We start from the raw sequence: 19651 nt of genomic DNA, 5'->3' as shown, positions 1-19651 counted from the left end.
ATGTATCGGCTGTGGAGCCTTCTTCAGGTGTAAATCAAATGGTGCAATCTACTGGTTACTGTAGAGGATTTTGCTTAAGAGTTACTGGTTAGAGATTTTTATATACAGTACATACAGTATAGCAAACAAAAATCAGTATCAGTACCTGGAACTTACACTACCACAGCAACTGAGCAGTAGCGTACACTTAACCATGTTGAAATCCCTTCATTGCAGACATTCCATAAAATATTTTAACCACTTACATATAGTTGAAACTAGTATACTAAACTATGAACTTAATAGTTAAAAAACTTTTTGTACTTATGCAAGCTTTGTTGCCCTCTTGTGGCTGCCCTGACTACACTGCAGTGTGGTTCCAGGGGCCTGTCTTCAACAAAACAAACAAGACTGACATCTCTGACATCCCAAGTTCTACAAAAAAAGTGATGTCTTGGCCATCATTTACCGAGCCTTTTATAGTATCAAGACTCCAGGACACTCAACTGCATTGCATTCTCTCATGAGGCAAGCCCGGTTCTTTGCTAATGGATGAAGGTTGAGTGGCTGTGGTGGAGAGTATGCCTAAAAGAGATAGTGATTAAATCCCAGCTGGGGATGAGTTGTGATATGATGCCTCAGGTTACTACTATTTAAATGTTTTACCTGGGGGACAAAAACAAAGTCCTTCACAATGCATTTTAAAAGTCCAGTCTTAGTGAATATTCACTTCCCTGATGCTCTATATGTAAACATGTCCCAATCGGGCCTGACTCCATTATGAAACCACTGTACAACTTCCTTAGAATTGAATGCTTGCTGCCTGTTCAGTGGTCAGCTCTGTTTTTGAGTGTTAAAAGAACCACTGTAACATGAAAAAAAATACTGTATAAGACACATTTTATCTAGAGGGCTGGGTTTGGGAATCACAGACATTATTGTTCTTTCTTCTAAAAGTGAGATACCACTTACAGAAACTGAACTCTTAACGTAGTGTCACTGCTATGATTGAGCTTATAGGAACCAGTGCTGCACCTTTATCACTACCTACACAGTTATAGAATAGTCCTTAATCTAATGTTGGAATAACAATAATAAGCTACAACTTTCACAATGCCCATAACATTGAAGTACTGTGATGAAGGGCTGTTGCACTGCTAATTGCATGATCTCTCATGATGTCTCTCATCTCTTGTACTTGTTATTTACTTCATATGTCATTCCAAGGTAATATTTAAACAAAGGGCATAATATTGTTGTATATATGTTTTGCTTTTTATTGTAAATGCATTTGTGTATTGGTTGTTGTTTGTACTAATCTAACCTCTTGAGGATCCACAGGACAGGAAACAAGGTTGTTTCCTGTAAGTTCCACCATTTTGTCTAGATCGAGGATACAGACCATGGCTCACCTCTGGTGTAAATGGAGGCTTCCCCATCTATGAAGAGGAGGCTGGGGTGGGATTTAAAGTGTTTAACCTGGTATTCATGGTGCAGCAGTCAAATCTTTGTGGTGAGTGCATCCTTGTCTGTGTGCTGTTACACAATTTGGTTTATAGGTGAATATAATAATATTGTAACTCAGTACATTTAAAAACTGTTAGTGAGAAATTCCTTGGAGAAATTGCAGTTGATGAATCTTTGATAATTGTGTCGTGTTTTCTCTTTGGTAAATATTTTTTATTGCACAAGACTCTGAAGTAAACTGGTACTTTTGTGCCCAACTTATATTTTCATAATGTCTGTAACCACCCCGGGACTTACTGCCACATACTGTAACTACAAGTACCACCTCCTCATTACCTCTTTATAAAAGAAAGAAAATGCTTTGATTGTAAGTTTTCAAGAAATTTAAGACTTATGCAGGTTGGCATATTAATCTAGCCATTAATATGGCTAATGCTTTCAAAGATCTAATCTTGATTAATTGCACTAATCTCATAATGCTCTCATAATGCAGGGTTCAATATATGCTTATGCTTTTGTAAGATAAGTAGCTCTGAATGATACAGTTTATAAATTCTCATGTCTCCTTAGCAGACTTATGGTGAATATATCCAATTAAATACCATACACTAACTGGCTTTTATAGGCCATGTGCTGTTCTGGTGTGAAGACCACACTGAAGTTTTCAAAAGAAACAGATTCTGCTGCTGTCATTCTAGGCTAAATTTGAGAGCAGACCAGGTTTTATTCTAGTAATTGCAAAGTCAGCCACGCCCAAGAGCAAGAGCCCATTTTTGTAATTCCAGAAGCATTAAGCTAAACTCTACCCCCTAAACACAGTTTAGTTTCTCTATCAATGTAATGCGTTTCATTAATAATAGACCCCATTGTTACTGTTCTAATGTAATAACTACAATGAAATATTAATGGTGTGTTAAATCGACTCTCTCCAACTTAATAATAAATATTTAATTTATTTTTATTTTCTTTACCCTCATCATTAATGTTGATTCTGCTGTCAGAATACCTTGAAGCTTAGGGTCCTTTCAGTACACCCCTCAAACACAAGAGTATTGTATTATTAGGTACACTAATCTTAAAAGAAAAAGAACGTAACCCTTTTCATAGCAGCAATTACAGTGTGCACAAAGTTTAAGATAGGCTTGTCTAGGATAGGCTGGGAATTTGTTCTTGCTCCTATGAGTTTTTTTTATTGTAGAGGAGTTTAGGTAAGGAAAATGAATTGAAGCTTTGAAGTGCATGGTGGTAATTATATGCCAGTAGAGAAAACATAGTATTTATCTTATCTATTGAGGACAATGAAATGAGACTCAAATTGTAGGGTAGTGTAATTACCTAAATTAGTCATATTTAAGCTGAGTTAGACAAGCCTCAGTGAAACAGACGGTTAAACAGAAACATACAGTTAAAGCCCAGCAAGATTCATGTACGTAACTGTGGAATAGGAATTTGTTTCCACCACTGCCATTACAATTCACATTATACTGTATGCTCCAATATGCTCCACAAGAAAGTGATGTGCTCATAAATAAGGGATTATGTTACTGAAAGATTTTTTTTGTCTGTTACATAGGGATGTTATCTTAACTGCTGAAGACCAAGGTTAAAGGCTATTTTAAGAGCGTGAGGAGAGCACAAAAAGCCTGAAAGGAGCAGATAAATACTGAGAAATCAATTATGAAATGGGGTATAAAACAATGTGCTTACTCCACACAGCATTATTGTCAAGGTCAGGTACGTTCATTTTCTCAATGTCACAGTTTTTGAATAACTTGAGGTTTAAACACACTCTGATATGCAATGCGGATTATGTAATGATCTGAACTGTACGTCTCCAGGATACAAGGCATGCAGCTGTAATTAAATATGCTTTACTCTTGTTGGTAGCCTTTCCTGAGTTCTTTTAAAACAAGAAAAAACCTTAAGGCATGGGAAACATGTGCCAAGACTGCAATACATTTACCTGTGCTGATAAAAGAACAATGGTGGTAAATAAATATAAAAGGATAGTAAATAATGTAACCCCCCTCCCTCCCCCTCTCATCGTGGTTAATTATTTCTATTGCACTTTGTGTTTAAAGAAGCTAAGCATAGAGAAAAACATGTTTATTTAGGCAAAGTGTTTTTTCTGTGTTTTTCAAAAGTCACTGAGCGGCTTTTAGATACAGAGTGGTACTCCTGCCACTCGTATTGTCAATGTTACAGTAATTGAAGTACTGTATTACCTTTACCTTTTCCTTTGCAGCCTATGCATGCTGATGCAGCTACATACTCATAATGAAAGTACTCCTGAAGAGCTATATGTGCCATTATCATATGCCAAATATTGTACTGTGCTAATAAAACCCCAGGAATAATAATAATCAAAAGCATGCTCACGTTTTGAAGGAAGCAGAGATACTGTACCTCCATCTACCTAAAAAAGTGTGAATTCCTATTTAGAAACTAAGGGCATCTATTTGCTTCATACTTACAGTTTGATGCACTTCAGTTGTTTGTGAATGTTGGAGACACACAGGAGGTTCTGAGTATGCATTTAAAGGGTAATATAATTTTCTGCACACAGGGCTGCTGGCATTTATAAGCTAATATGCAAACTACTTGATACAGCACAATCAAATAGATTGTTGCTGCTGTGTTGATCCATGTCAAGCTGATAGCATGTAAAAACATTCTATGTGTCAAACAGCGCTGAATGTTTGAATCACAATTGATTAGGAAAACAAACAAGAAGAACTAGTTTTGTGGGCCTGTTGGTGCCCTCATTCATTGTGATTTTATTGAGAATGCCAGCATGGGAAGAACATGGAAAGTGATTTCTAGGGGAGAGGAATGACGAGGTGTGAAATTGTGCTGGTAAACAACTCTTCTCTTTTTACTTTGGGTTTGTAAGATCTTGATTGCGGTTTAAAGCCAAAACAACACATGTTCAAGGCAAGCATTTTCCTCTGAATGCAGGCTCAATAAAACATATTTACAAAAAAATAAAACGACTCATTGAGGCACTATTGTTTATGGCATCAGAAACTGTCAAGACAAAGCTCACATTTAAGGCTGAGCAGGCTTTAAACTCCCACTTACAATTTGAATAAGGCTATTATTATTATTACTGTTACTTTAGGTGAAGAGAATGAATCTTGTAAATGAAAAACAAGACAGCAGAAATGTCATTTTCTTGCATTAGCAGCCATCCAGAAAAACTCATTGTTTTGTTTTGGTGATTTACCTTGCAAAGGACCTAACATAACAAGCAGATCAAGGCATGCAGACTAGAATGTTAATGCTATGTGATTTTACTTGTATGACAAGGTTAATTTGAGTCATACCTAGAGTAATGGAAAACATCTCTTTTGTACTCTTTTGTTATTAATAACAGATGTGAGTTGACTACCATGCATAAATAGGAAAACTGGGACCTGGCTTCAACAAAAACATCCAAAGGCTAATAGGTGCATTTTAAAAGCCTGGAATCTACTGAATTAATTGCATCAGCCCTGTTTCAGAATTCACAAGGAACTCCAGCATTCCTCAAATTTACATAAAACCTGCATCTTTTGTTAGCAAGGTTAACTATTATTTCACTATTATCAGAATAACTGAATTTTGGGGTAATTTAGAAAAAAAAACTTTAAAAAATCTACTTGTTAGCATTGATAATTTCATACTCTAGTCTTATTTTTCTTTGTATAACTGCAAAGCTTTCAGAGCTGTAAATTTGCAGGACCCTTGCGTTAAACATTGCTAACACAAACCCAGGAATAATAATAATGAAATGTGTACTAACATTTTGAATAAAGTAGAGATACCTCCATCTACAGTACCTAAAAAAGTGTTAATATTAATTATCCAATACTGAAGCACACTGCTGCTTTATATATTTACATCAAACTGTCATTGTGTTTCCTTATTTAATTTCCAGAAAGGCTAAACTATATTTAACATTGAATTACTTATTTAAAAGCAATGTATATAGGGAAGATCAAAATCCCAAGGGTTGCAGGCTAAAAGAACATTATTCCAGAACCTTCAAGGTGAGAGTCAATGTCATTTCTCCCACCGATAACACAATCTAATATTGTGGACCTCATTTTAGAAATGTATGCTTCAGAGTGACTTCATATGTGCAAGGTTATCATATTTTAAATCAAACTTAATTCTTCACACACCTCTGCCAGACTGAGTTCCATAATAAAGAAATTGTCAAAACAAACCCTAAAATTATAAAAAATTGTAAAATTATAAATCTAGAAATACTTTAGATGCAGTGCACGTTAGATAAAGATGTTATTTCATGTGCAAAAGTTCATTTTATGCTTAGGTCAACTCAAACACTGTGACAATCATAAAATAGGACTGCTGAGGGGTGAAAAGTTTGAATTTCATATTGATCTAAATTTCTATGTGGCTCTGAACTGTCCCTTAAAGTCCTGTGCATTAAAACCAAGATCCCAAGACATTTCAAGCCAAAAACTTTTAAAACTCTATTCTGTTGAAATATTTTTGTTGTGGCTTGCATTAGTCTGTACAAGATCAAAGCACAGGTTTATTGTTTCTTTGATCCCTTGTTGTTTCCCTACGCATAAATCTTAAGAGCTATATCCTATGGCCAAAACCTAATCATGATCACAATAGTAATAATTGGACCACTGAGTTTGGGTTGATTAAGATTTTTTTGGTGTTAATTTTCAGGTAAAAATGAAAACTTCCAACATTTTCCTAGAACTGAATAAAAACTAGTAGGTCTGTTTTCTAGCCATGAAAGACAACATTGAAATATTACTCTGCGGAACTCAGTTTATTTCAGGACTATCCAGTTTTGTTTCTTTTCCCAAACAACTCTGGGAGACTCTATTTATATCTGTTTGGAAACAGCTTTTCTATCTCCAGCTGCAAGGCTGCCTTCTGTATTCCAAAGGATATTAAACCACAATGTCACTTTTACTTGTTTTATTTTTTTCCGGGAGGAAAAAGACTAAAACTGACAGCCATGTGCTAGCTTGTAGCTGCTTCCTGAATCGCTTTGTTGCTAAGATAACCAATTAAGCACCAGAGCTCAGCTGAGGATGGGAAGAAAGGCTGATTGTATTGGCACAGTTCTCAGAAGGACAGACTGAGCTGCTTTTGGTGGCAACTTGCACCTTGGGAATTACAGTGAGTCTCTATCTGCTGTGTTTAGTACTAAACTTTTTGAAACCTCTCACAGGCACTGACAGATGCTGACATTTTGCAGGAATTGCTTTGATTTCCAATCTTGTACAGAGGTTCTATAAGGGCTTCAGAAAAAAATATAAAAATGCTCACACCTGAATGTGGTCCAGACTCATAAGGTTTAAGGTGTCCTTTTTCCCGTTTTTTGTTTGGAAGCAACAAATTTAATTTCATATGCTTCTAACACGACATTGTTTAAAATATCAAGGTGAAACCAGTCTCTTCTTGTTCATGCAGTCTGTGACCAAAGTCCACAAAGTGTTTTTTTCCCAAAGGAATAAAATGTCATTTTTGGTGATTATGATTTATGAACATTACAACCAACATAGGCATTTACAGCATTCACTATATACCAAATTTGTGTATACAAATACTAAGACAGCACTACTTTGCTAAGTACAGATGTTCTATATTATGAATCAAAAATCAAAACTTTTTTGTAAAGTGCTTTACCTGTAAAGCGCTTTGAGTGGAGTGTCCAGAAAAGCGCTATATAAGTGTAAGCAATTATTATTATTATAACTCACAACTGTTTTTGCTGAATTTCTATTTACATAACAGTAACACTTCTGTAGGGATACTTCTCATTACAAAAATAAGACAATGAGCAAATTCCAGTTAGTATAACCTTTGATTGCACTGCCATGCAAAATAAGGAAAATAAATTAATTTGAAAAAAAAAAAAACAATTAAAATGGCATCCACATTCCCTGAATACTGTCACATTTGCAGGCAGTGAGGAATTTTCAGTTTGCAGATTGATTGGTTTTACCCTGAATATTCAGAATTGTGTGGTTTCATAAAACAGCTAAGTATTTTGTATTAGGGATACAGTATAACTTCCAATTAAGTCTAGTCATTAGAGATTAGAATATTAAAAGGCCAAATCATTAAGTAAATATCACCTGGTTGCTATTGGCATGATGGAATGTAAAGGAACAAGGAACAGGTTTATTCCATGCTGAAATATGAAGAAAGAAAACACAACGTTTCAGCCGTGGAGCCTTCTTCAGGAAGGAGGATGGAATGTAGCCTGTCTATAAGAAAGGGTTCTGGAAAATGAGAAGTTCTGCTTCAACAAGTATTGAACTTGTCCAGAAAACTCCTCCCATCTGTCTGATCCATCTGTGTAATAATTTTCTGTCTGCAGTAGCTACAGCATGACTTTCTAGAAATAAATAGAATTTCACTGAAGCTAAGCAGGTGTGAGCCTGGTCAGTACCTGGATTGGAGACCTCCTGGGAAAAACTAAGGTTGCTGCTGGAAGAGGTGTTAGTGGGGCCAGCAGGGGGCGCTCACCCTGTGGTCCACGTGGGTCCTAATGCCCCATTATAGTGATGGGGACACTATACCGTAAACAGGTGCCGTCCTTCGGATGAGACATAAAACAGAGGTCCTGAATCTCTGTGGTCATTAAAAATCCCAGGGCGTTTCTCGAAAAGAGTAGGGGTGTAACCCCGGCGTCCTGGCCAAATTTCCCATGGGCCCTAACCAATCATGGCCTCCCCATAGATAGATAGCCATCTATGAATTGGCTACATTACTCTGCTCTCCTCCCCACTGATAGCTGATGTGTGGTGTGTGGTTCTGGCGCACTATGGCTGCCGTCGCATCATCCAGGTGGATGCTGCACATTGGTGGTCGTGGAGGGGAGACCCCATTACCTGTAAAGCGCTTTGAGTGGAGTGTCCAGAGAAGCGCTATATAAGTGTAAGCAATTATTATTATTATTATAAATAACCAGTGCATCAGCAGCATGCAACTAACAGTCTGCATGAAAATGTTAAAGAGCCATTGAGGGGTATCATTTGGACAACTGAGCGATGAAACAACTGTCTTCTGTGGGCCGAAAGCAGTGGCAGAGAGAGCAGTGGAGTGTTTTATTTACTGATGCCATTTTGCCCTTGAAAGACCTAACAAAAGATGCCGTGTGGAGACATTGTGGAGAGTCTGATGCATAGCTGCATTGTCCGAGTCAATCTGGGCACTGGAAGTGTGAGGATGAGGGGAGGGATCTCATTTCAATAGCTCTGTCAAATTCTAATTAACACGAAGAAGAGGCGTTATTTGAATAGTGAGTTTAATTGGGAGGAACTTGCCTAGATGAGGAGAAACTATAATCCGTCCCTTGAGGATGGGGCAGTTGGACCCCCCCCACTTAAATGAACGATGATTCAGAGTGCTGCTGCGAGGGGATGATGGTGTGGACGGGGGAAGGCAAGAGGGGTGATAGCTTTACCTACGTAGGAGGAAGTGGGCGAGATTAAATTTTGACCTTGAACCGAACTTTTGCTAAAAGCTCCATGTAGCACAAGAATCCTTTTGGTCCAGATTAAGGGTACCCTTACCGCTCAGCGATACATTAACAAAGTGCTTGTGCTAACATGTTTGTGTATGAGCTTTTCCAGGATTATTAATGCTTAACAGAGGTTATTCTGACAGTGCATCATGCCTCAGACATTAAAAATACGTTGATGTCTATTTTTTTCAAATTGTGTTTGATAGGTACGTCTAAGATACTGTTCTGTTCAGCATAAATTCCACAACGTCATATTGCTAATTTCAGTAATCATTTTTCCCCCCAAGGGTCCAAGGACACATTAGGTTTTAGACTTGTATTCACTTTGACAAGGGTGATATTGTACAAATATTTTTTATTAGTAGTTTTTATTATTTGTCATTAATAATTATTTTAAAATTATTATTATTATGACAATTATGTTCACATATTTCTGCTAGAAGACTTTTTAATTAATCAACAGTCTCATGAAAAAACGTTGTGCCACATGTTCAAAACATTTAAACAGAAATCCCATTGCTTTCTATATGTGTTATAAGAACCTAAGTGTATTGAATATTTGTAGGACCTAACCTTTATAATGTATCATGCTTAGCAAGAAAAGGGTTCAATTTTTATAGACTTGTGCTTCAGAATAAATACATTATATAAAATGTAGGAAATATTCCCAATCTTTGAACAGTTTCGAGTTGCTGTGATGAGGCTATGATCCGTTTATCAATTCAATGGAGAGATCAAAAGTCAACACTTCAAAGAGCTACTGCCAAGGCATTTGTATAATTAATTCTGCTACAATTTAGACCTGTCAGGGGATGGAAACTCCTCTTTTTGAAGAACCTGTGGGTTCTCTTATTTAAGCATTCACAGCTGGCAGAATCTCTCGAATTCTAATCAATAGCTAGAGATGGTAATGTTCTACCATTATTTTTAATTAGGGTTTAAGGCTATAATTATAAATCCTTTTCACCATACTTTTTAAGCTCAAATACTTCCTCTCTGGAGCGACAGTCTTTGCCTTTTGCATCATATGACTAGAAATGAGGCGGAAAAATATTGATATTAAAGTGCATTCTCACACCTAAGAGTAATGACTTTACATATGTGTAAAGGAAATTGTGAAATTGAGGTTCGCATTTCCCTTATAATTAGACTGGTCTACAAGATGTTGTTTTACTCTTTTCTTTACCTGATCCATGTTTTAATAATAAAAGCAATTTGGATTAAGTGCTTAAGTGCTTCAGATATTGTTGCATTTGTTGTTGTTTATCACATTGTCAATAACAGATGTACTAGACATGTGAGAATCAGATGCTTGGAAGTTTGTTTGAGACTGCAGTTCAAATCCAGTATCAGATCACTTGTATCACATGTGCTGCACTAGCAGCCTTGACTACATAATACCTATTTAAAAAAAAACCCTGACACCCCCCCACCCCACAAAAAAAGAAAAAAAGACCATAAGTAGTGTGGCATATATTTTGAAGTGTGTAGAATGCTATATGTGCATAAATATTCGATTTGTGACTGTCGCAAACCAAGAGAATCTCTGGTGAAGGGGTATATTAGTCTGTCAACACAACAGTTTTTTAAAGCCTAAAAAATGATCAATAACAAGTCAAGAATGAAGCAGATCATCATCTTCTTGAATTCCTAAGTATGGTTACTGAGGAACACTAAAGGATGCGTGTTTAACACTCTCAGTTAGATTAGTGGAGCCCTGTTGTGATGGGAATCCTCAAACAGCTTTTATGTTGGTCAGACAGCTTTGTTTATATTCAAACCACTACCAACCTCATCACATTAAATAAATATTGTAACGCTTACGGCCGACAGGCGCTGTGTAAGAGCCGGCGTACCAGAGCGGGTGACGTCACCGCCCTTCCCTGTGATAGCAGGACCACAGCTACTGGGCTGTTGAGAGATCTCTCTTTGGCTCACGGGGCTAGGTCGCTGCAGAGAGACGCGGAAGTCCCGGGTTCGAGCCTCCAGTCGGGATGGGGCCGACCAGATGCGGCAAGGGCGCCCGCCTGAGCCCCCGTTGCGTTACAATATAAACTTACCTGTTTTTCCAAACATCCATCTTCCCCAGCAACCCCTCCAAAGAAAATATAATTACAGTATATCTGTTACAATACTGTTAAGTTGATGTTATTTGCGAATCTTTGCCCTAAACTAACTCAATTGCTTTATATTACAAACAGCACCAGAACGTAGGCCTCTCAGTGGTTAAGGACAGTTATTGCTGGTAAACACTGTCATCTTAATCTGCAAGAACTCCATCTAGTGGTATGGAGGACAGCTAACCTCCTTTTCCTTTTCAAAAGCTGGAAGAAGCTGTTAAACTGATCCAATTAAGTCAGTATTGATGATACCCTGGCCTTCCGGGATCAGGACTAGAGATCCCTGCTGCATTGTAAGAGTGTCTGCTCCAGGACCTGTACAGTGTAGGTCTCGAGTGTCTGTACATTGTCACTCCAGCTCAGCTTCTAATGACCTAAAGCAGCCCGTTTGTGATTTATTTGAACCAATTTAACAACATTTGTCAGCTTTTCAGGTACTTCTGCTTTAAAGAAACATAGAAAACCTGCAGACACATCCGCCCTCCAGGAACAGGATTAGACAGCTTGATCATTTCATTCACATACTCAACTCTGGGTTTATAACACATATGGGTTAATGGGAATGAGTGTAAACATATTAGTGGTTCAATTATTGTGGTTTGCTTTTATTTGATACATAGAAATATTGTGAGTTAAAGTGAATGGATAACCTGTAAACAAATGAAGAGTGGGAGAGGGATGAAGTTCATCATGTACACATTTAACTCTGTCCTGAGAAGGTAGTTCCTTTCAGAGGGATTAGAAATAGATTATTTTTGTTTTCTTGACATTGGAGCTTTCAGCACTTGGTCATCACTGTATATACAGTATATTTGCACAAGCACTGTGAAATCTGGACTAGACCTATTTGGCAGATGTTAAATAAACACCTTGGATTGTTGGAAAACTGCAGTGTTGTCACCTTCTTCTTACCTGGCACCCATTGACAGCAAGTAGTTTATATCGATTTCTGAATCATTCATTTAATATTTGTCTTCATCTTACCTTTTTGAAAAAGAGCTTTGAAAAACAGTCTTATGAACCACACTGACAACTTTAAATAGGGGTACAGAACAAGACCTTAAAAAGAGAGAGAGATTAAAAAAGGCTATTTTGTTTCTCTTATCTTGTCAATTTGGAGGATGTCAATTGGTCTAATTTTCTTTTTCCATTTTAATCAATCCTAGAGATTCTGTCAGTTTTTTCAATGATTTGCCTGAATGTCATCAAAATGTAAATTTAACATAAAAAACAGACATATTTTTCACGTAATAGTCTTCAATATATTGTAGATGCTGAAGATGCATAACATGTATTGTGCTTTAACAGAGAACCTGGCAACACTGAAGAAATCAATTAGCTGTCTCCATTACTCTTTCACTTGCAAACAGCCCGTTTCACCTTTGTGCTGCTGGCAAAATGCCTAACATATTTAGTCAAACGTGATTTGACTTCTTCTAGTGACTCATGTCTCAGACATACTCACTCAGAGATCAAGTCATGATATGTATTGTAATGAACTGTTTGAATGTATAGTCCATTTCCATGAACTGGAAGGAGAGAACTGTTCATTTAGATCCCTAAGTACAGATGCTTGTTTCCAGATAGGCATTTACCGTGACTTTTTTAAGTTTCTTAAGGTTTCTTAGAGTTGACCAGGCAGCATGTCCATTACAATAATTTGGCATTCTACTCCCCACTCCCTAGTGTCCATGAGCAGAGAAATGTACACACTATAAGAAATCTTGACAATCAAATGTACCTTATGCATATAAATAAATGTACATTGTCTTTAACATTTTCTTGGCCTTTCATTTGCATTGGCCTTTTTTAAATCAGAAGGCATTCAAACTCAGTAGCTCAGGATTTGTGTTTCAAAAATTGAAATAATACAGGTATGTTTTTCCTGTTGTCTGCATTGTATAAATTAGAGTACAAAAAGATGAGTTCTGAAAAATTCACTTTAACATTAAAGTAGCATTACCAGACATTGATGACATAAGATGTACAAGTTTAATAAAGGGCAGCAAAATGCTACACAAACTGAAATGTGACAAACAGGGGGACAACGACAAACAGAGGAGAGGTGGTAATTGAAATCTTGGTTCTGGCAGAAGATGTCAAAGAGCAAACATACAACTGAGATCACAGCTGAATGAGCACATTTATACACCTCAGTGGTATTGCTGCCTTTACATATCAGATATTCAGTGTGATATAAGTCACGGATGACAAGGCAAAATACATGATTTTGACTCCATGTAATAAAAAGAATAATTTAAAATTTGAACACAGCATTTTGCCCACTCAACATAGTGTCATATACTGTAAATTAAAACTCAACACCTGTAAGACAATATATTTTAACCTAAATCTAGGGCACATTTGTCTTATACAGATTGGACCCACATCTGTATAATAAAGACAATATTGATGTCAGATAAATGTAAACAATTAAAAATGAACTTATATTCATATATAAGACTATATTAATATAGCATGAAGAGAAGAACATTTTAACAATGTATAGAAAAATTAACCACGTGTCTGAAGCAAAAGTAGACTGCAATTTACTTGTTACTGCAATTTGAGACACTGGACTGAAAAAAATATTTATAAAGTCTTCTCTTCTTTAGTTTTTCTTTCCCAGAAAATAAGGTCTGGAAGCAGTGTAGAATGATGGTTGATGGTCAGTAGACAAAACCAGGGGATTTCTGGGTGGGATGCAGCTACTTTACCCTTTAGCAACCTATTCACTTATTATTTTTTAGTGAATGCAAAGTTCCTGAGCCAAGTGATAGCTTAGGGTCCAGCTGTGTGGAGGGTGTGTAGTAGTCCACCGACTCTGTGGAGTGGGTAGTGCTCTAGGATGTGCTGCATAGTTTGCTCCATCCCACAGAGACAAAGAGGGCTGCACAGTTTCCTCATCTATAGAGCCAGGCAGGACATGGACCATGACCAGTTCTAAAGCAGTTTAGAGTGGACCACTCTTCTTGGAAGGTGAAAGCCGGGAGGATGTTGGGTAGGGTATGTGATGAGGTGCTTTTTTGTGAAGTCCAGTGAATCCCTTTCTTAAACCCAGGTGGAGTCTGCATTGAACACTTGTTGGGGAGGATTGTTCCAGAAATTATATATTATAATACATATTAATACATATTAAATATGTCCTCATGTAATGGCAGGTGAGGAGCATTTTAGACTTTGTGAGCATTTTGTTGGTTATCGGATGTGTGGAGGAGTGATGTTTGCTAGGACACGGAGCCAGAAGAGTGGAATGGAGAACAGGGTTCCATAGATGATACAGTTGGTGGCATTCAGCTGGGTGTCTACTCTGGGAGTATGTGATTGTTACGCATTCCACTCGCCCCTCACTCCCTTCTTGCATTCCCACGCGCACACCCTGTAAAACAAGCTCACGCCGCAAGTAAACACCAATCACCTTTCTCTCCCGTCTCTATTTTAGTTCCCCTTTTTCCTCACTTCCCCGCTCACTATTGTGGATTCTCTTCGAGCTCCCTAGTGTGCATTTATCTCTTGCTTTTCTCCGGTTTTCGATCTCCTAGCCTACTTCTCGTTTTCGGTTTCGCCTTGTGATTTGGTTTGCTGCTTCCTCGTTTGTACTTCCGTGTTCTGACCTACTCGCCTGCTTCCTGGATTCGATTTCGCCTAGTGTTTTTGGATTGTTGCTTCCTCCTTGTCTCTCCATGTTCAGACCTACTCACCTGCCTCCTGGTTTTCGTTTTTGCCTAGCGTATCTGCTTAGTGTCTTTCTCTTGTCTTGAGTCCTGCATAGGATCCTATTGCCCTAGCAGCCTATCTTACAGTGATGATCTTGGTCAGATAGGGGGACATAGGAGGGTGGTAGCAGCAGTGCCCCATGTAGAACCAGCAGCGCTCCTGGCAGGCAAGCATCACTCCAAGGTATGTGGGAGTAGGATGGTGCTGCAATGCCTGCATTCATGTCGCTCCCCTGACATGCCCGGTGAAGCTAATGATCCGAATAGCAGACTAAATTCTATGGGAAGCTACAGGAAAGAAGTCTTAAAGAATTCTAGACCAAGTTCCAAAGCCAGAAAATATATTCTCCAGGTTAACATTGTAATTACAATAAATTCAGTCTAAATTTCCATACTATTTACACAGAAAGGGAAAAGTATTAATGCTTAGGTAAAATATTTTTTGTTAGTTCACAAGCCACAGAATTCTGGACATACTGAAGCTTATTTAAGAGTTTAGTAGCTAATCCACTACATAAAGCTATGGCATTAAAGTGGTTTAATTTTAATTAAAAATAAAGGCATTATCATTATTTCAGCATTAGAAAGAGAAAAGACCGTAACTGAGCAATGCTACACATATCCATATTTTAATATCAGAATAAGTGCTTGATGGACCTCATTTAACAGCATGAGTAGCTGGGACAACATCAAACTTGAAATAGCAAGGATAAATTGGACCAACTAGCCAAAATGGTTTAAATGGTTTGAACATTTAGTGGAAGATAGAAAAGGGGCTGTTGTGATCCCTCTCAGTGAAAGTGGAATAGAAGGAGAATCTTGAAGCTACTGTATATAAAAAAAATTGCAATTGAATTAGTTAGTTCAATCAAAATGAAGTTTATAAAAGGTTATAGTCTGTTTTCAAGTTAATATAAGGTGGTGGGACAACTTCTGTACATCCAGAAAGACAGCCTTATGGTTATTGATGCCTCTTTGCTGGATAGGCTCAGACCCTAAGGATTAGCCAAGTAAAGTTTGAAAGTAGTCTTGGGCTGGAGGATATCAATATCCTTGCAATAAAATCACCAACAGAATACTAAACAGTCTCTGTTTAAAACACAAATGTAAACTCTATAAACTTAAATGTAAAATAACACTGCTATATTTATATTGGAGTGTCTGGACTGGACAATGAAGGAGAAAGCTTTATAGAAGAAAAGCACAGAATACAGGGACAGCAGGTGCACAAATAATGTATTTATTAACACTGCATTAAAGAAAGGATGAACAAAAATAGCATACAGAAAAAAACAACAACTTCAGACAAGCTTATCTAGTCTTTAGTCCCCTGCAGCCCAAACTCATCCATTCTCTCTGATTAACCCACACACAGCCACCTGATAAGTTGCCTTCTAAATAATTTCAAGGAGTTGGCTTTTTAAGTGCTCAAAGCTTGTTAAAGTATACTTTAAAAATTAAAATTTTACTTACATTCACATGTAAAATAAATATCGTAACACACATCCCAAGACAAGTACTTAGTGTAATACTAAGATTAAAACATAAATTACTTTCAATCAACTATTCAAGGCAATTCATTTAAATGAAGATTAATAATAATAAATAATAATTGCTTACACTTATATAGCACTTTTCTGGACAATCCACTCAAAGCACTTTACAGGTAATGGGGACTCCCCTCCAACACCACCAATGTGCTGCATCCACCTGGATGATTCGACGGCAGCCATAGTGCGCCAGAACGCTCACCACACATCAGCTATCAGTTGGGAGGAGAACAGAGTAGTGAAGCCCATTCATAGATGGGGATTATTAGGAGGCCATGATTGGTAAGGGCCAATGGGAAATTTGGCCCAAACTTTGGGGTTACACCCCTACTCTTTTCGAGAAACACCCTGGGATTTGTAATGACCGCAGAGAGTCAGGGCCTCAGTTTTAAGTCTCATCTGAAGGATGGCACCTGTTTACAGTATAGTGTCCCCATCACTATTCTGGGGCATTAGGACCCACATGGACCGCAGGGTGAGAGCCCCCTGCTGGCCCCACTAACACCTCTTCCAGCAGCAACCTTAGTTTTTCCCAGGAGGTCTCCAATCCAGGTACTGACCAGGCTCACACCTGCTTAGCTTCAGTGGGTTGCCAGTTGTGAGTTGCAGAGTGATGTGGCTGCTGGCAATAAGCACATAATACTGCAGGTAAACTCAGTATCCTTTCGACCCTGCACTGGATGAAGCAGTTAGAATATGAATGGATTAATTTAACTACAGGATTCCATTCATGTGAAGTGGACGAATACCCCAAATCCATTTTAACCACATATAGTAAAATTCTTCTGCATGGAAAGTCAGGCCTGGCTTCTATGTACTTAATCATATTCCAGGTGAGTACAACATTTGAGCTTCCTTTTCTCTGCAGGGTGATAATGACCAAACCTTTGCCAAATAAATTCAGTGGAGTTCCACCTTCACATGTGGTGACAAACAAAAACAACTCAATAGTGTTACATTACAATTAAGTGCAGAGCAGAAAGCTTTATATATGTATAAACATATGCATACAACCACCAATTGAGGGATATATTTTAGTTGAAGATACAGAACAAAATGCTTTCTGAGGCTCCTTACAGTAATACATTTCCTCAAAATAAATAAGCACAAAAACTACCAATAGTAAAGGCAAAAACAGATCAGTTCAAAATATGAAGATGTTATTTATTCCAGATTAGGTTGTGCACTCTCCTCTTCTGTATAATATATATATACAGTGTACTCTACAGTATAATTTTGTATTTTTTCCTTTCTGTAAATAAAATAACAGCAAAGGCTGAAATCTACCTCCTTTTTTTCTCTCCGACAGAAAGCTAATTTCTTCTTTTTCATGCATTTATTTAATTGCATAGGATAAATTCAGACAATTGGATTCAGATCTTGGACTGCTTTCAACGCACTAAAACTGATATATGTTGATTACTGATTTAAAGTGATTACAGTACGTCTTATTAAGGTGAACATATCCTCAGAATAAGAGACTTGAATTATTTTTTGTGGTTCTCATAAATCAGGAGACACATCCTTTTATTTAATTTCAACACACAGGTCAGAAGCAATGGTGAATCGCAGCAGTAATAAGGTGAAGGAGCTATACTAATACTACAAAATGTAACCTCATTAGGCACCTGCCATCTGGACAATTAGACTGTTCACTAGCTATCCAATTCATTAAAGTCAGCACCACAATATGAACAGTGTGTTCCTAGATTTAACAGTTCACAAGAGACAACATCAAAAAATTAGATACTTTGTGAATGTTGGATTATTTGGTGGGATCAGTTTGGCATATAATACTTGGTAAATGGGTAGCCTCCTGATCATAGGATGAAGAAGCTCAAAACCCTTTCAGAAAGGAGTTAACTGAAGGGTATTTACAAGGTGCTTATGAAGTAGAGGAGGGATGCTTGAGACAAATGCAAAGGGAGGTTTGTTTTCAATATATACAATATATATCTAATTTCTGTAAAGATGGTGATTAGGAACAGCTTTATGAGATTGACTTCTTGTTGATATAACATCAGATAATAATTTCCATATAATGAGCCAGTAAAGGAAACAGAGTATATAGAGACGCCATGTTTTGATAAAGAAAGAATAAATACACATGTAATGTCCAGCATGTATAATGTGTGTGATTTATTAGGATCATTAAGTCGGTGGTTAAAAGGAAATTATTTTTTCCATGCGCCTGTTGATATTCATCCCAGCTTCTGTACTTAACTGAATCTTAAATTAAACTAACAAGCTGCTTGATTGGAAGTTTTTTTCCTATCGTAGAGCTGCAGAGGCTATGTAACTTAGTAAATACAATAGTTTAAAAACTACCTCCAACATTGGAGTTCAACATCAGGAATTGATAAATTTTAAATTAATCCTATCACTACAGCAATTAACAGATCAATTATGTAAATGAGAGCTGAGCTGGAAAAAAAACAGCAGATGTGTGTAGTCTTAGGACCAGCATTTGGAGTGTCTGATTTAGTCCACCCTAAATAATTTAATTTGATTCACTCTTTTTTTAGTATTCTGTTCAGATCTTTGGATTTTTTTATTTTATACACGTTACTATACCATCAGTGCACTCTTTCTGAATAGGTTATAACCTTCTCATCCTTGAGGACGCCTCTATTTGCAATTTAATAATAATAATAATTTGCTATTTAAAATAAGCTTTAGCAAACTACGAAAGTCTGAGTTATAAGATATTCTAAGTTTTATATTTTCTTTAAGCTTGTGCATCTTATATACATTAAGACAGTGAACTACTGGCACTGATGTAGCCACATGGCACTTGATATTAAACAAATGTTATGCAAAAATACATTATACAGTATGTGTATGAAATAAAATATACAGGGAGATTATGTTATAGTGCCTAACATTGTGAGTTTATTAAAAGTGTTCCTAACTGATTCCTAACTCCAAGCTCTGGTAGGGGAAGGGTCAAACCCATAGAAAACAGATACAGATACTGTCACATTTGTAGTCCCTCCCCCTTAAGGGCACTCCGGCTCTTTCACTTCAGACTTGATTTTGTGCACCTGCCTCCTGTTTCAGCCTCCTCCCAGCCCATTCAGTTCCGGGCTCTGCATTGATTCCCGTATCGTGCGAGCCTGGGACCTGGATGCGCCTGGCTCCGTTATGGTTTTATTATCCATTCCTGTTCCTGTTCCCAGCTGGTTCCTGTTTTTATCCTGTCTACTCTCTGATGGACCGCCCGGCTTTGGACTTTGCCCATTTTGGATTCCCCGTTTGGATTGTTTGCCCTGGACTCACCCCCCTGGACACCTGCGCACTTTGGATACGCCC

The 19651-nt window shown here is 37.5% G+C and overlaps 1 long non-coding RNA gene across 1 annotated transcript in view; it reads right to left on the bottom strand.

The window, feature by feature from the left end:
* Window positions 1-11157, bottom strand: part of LOC107077392 (uncharacterized) — a 52664-nt gene extending 41507 nt beyond the window's left edge. The window contains exon 1 of the long non-coding RNA XR_001478432.2: window positions 11014-11157. This is a non-coding gene — a long non-coding RNA (uncharacterized lncRNA). The remainder of the gene's footprint in view (window positions 1-11013) is intronic.
* Window positions 11158-19651: the final 8494 nt, after the last annotated feature.

Source organism: Lepisosteus oculatus, chromosome 4, assembly GCF_040954835.1.
Source record: "Lepisosteus oculatus isolate fLepOcu1 chromosome 4, fLepOcu1.hap2, whole genome shotgun sequence".
In the NCBI taxonomy this organism is placed as follows: domain Eukaryota; kingdom Metazoa; phylum Chordata; class Actinopteri; order Semionotiformes; family Lepisosteidae; genus Lepisosteus; species Lepisosteus oculatus.
The sequence above is the reverse complement of the archived record's forward strand: the minus strand, read 5'-3'. Positions and strand labels throughout refer to the sequence as shown.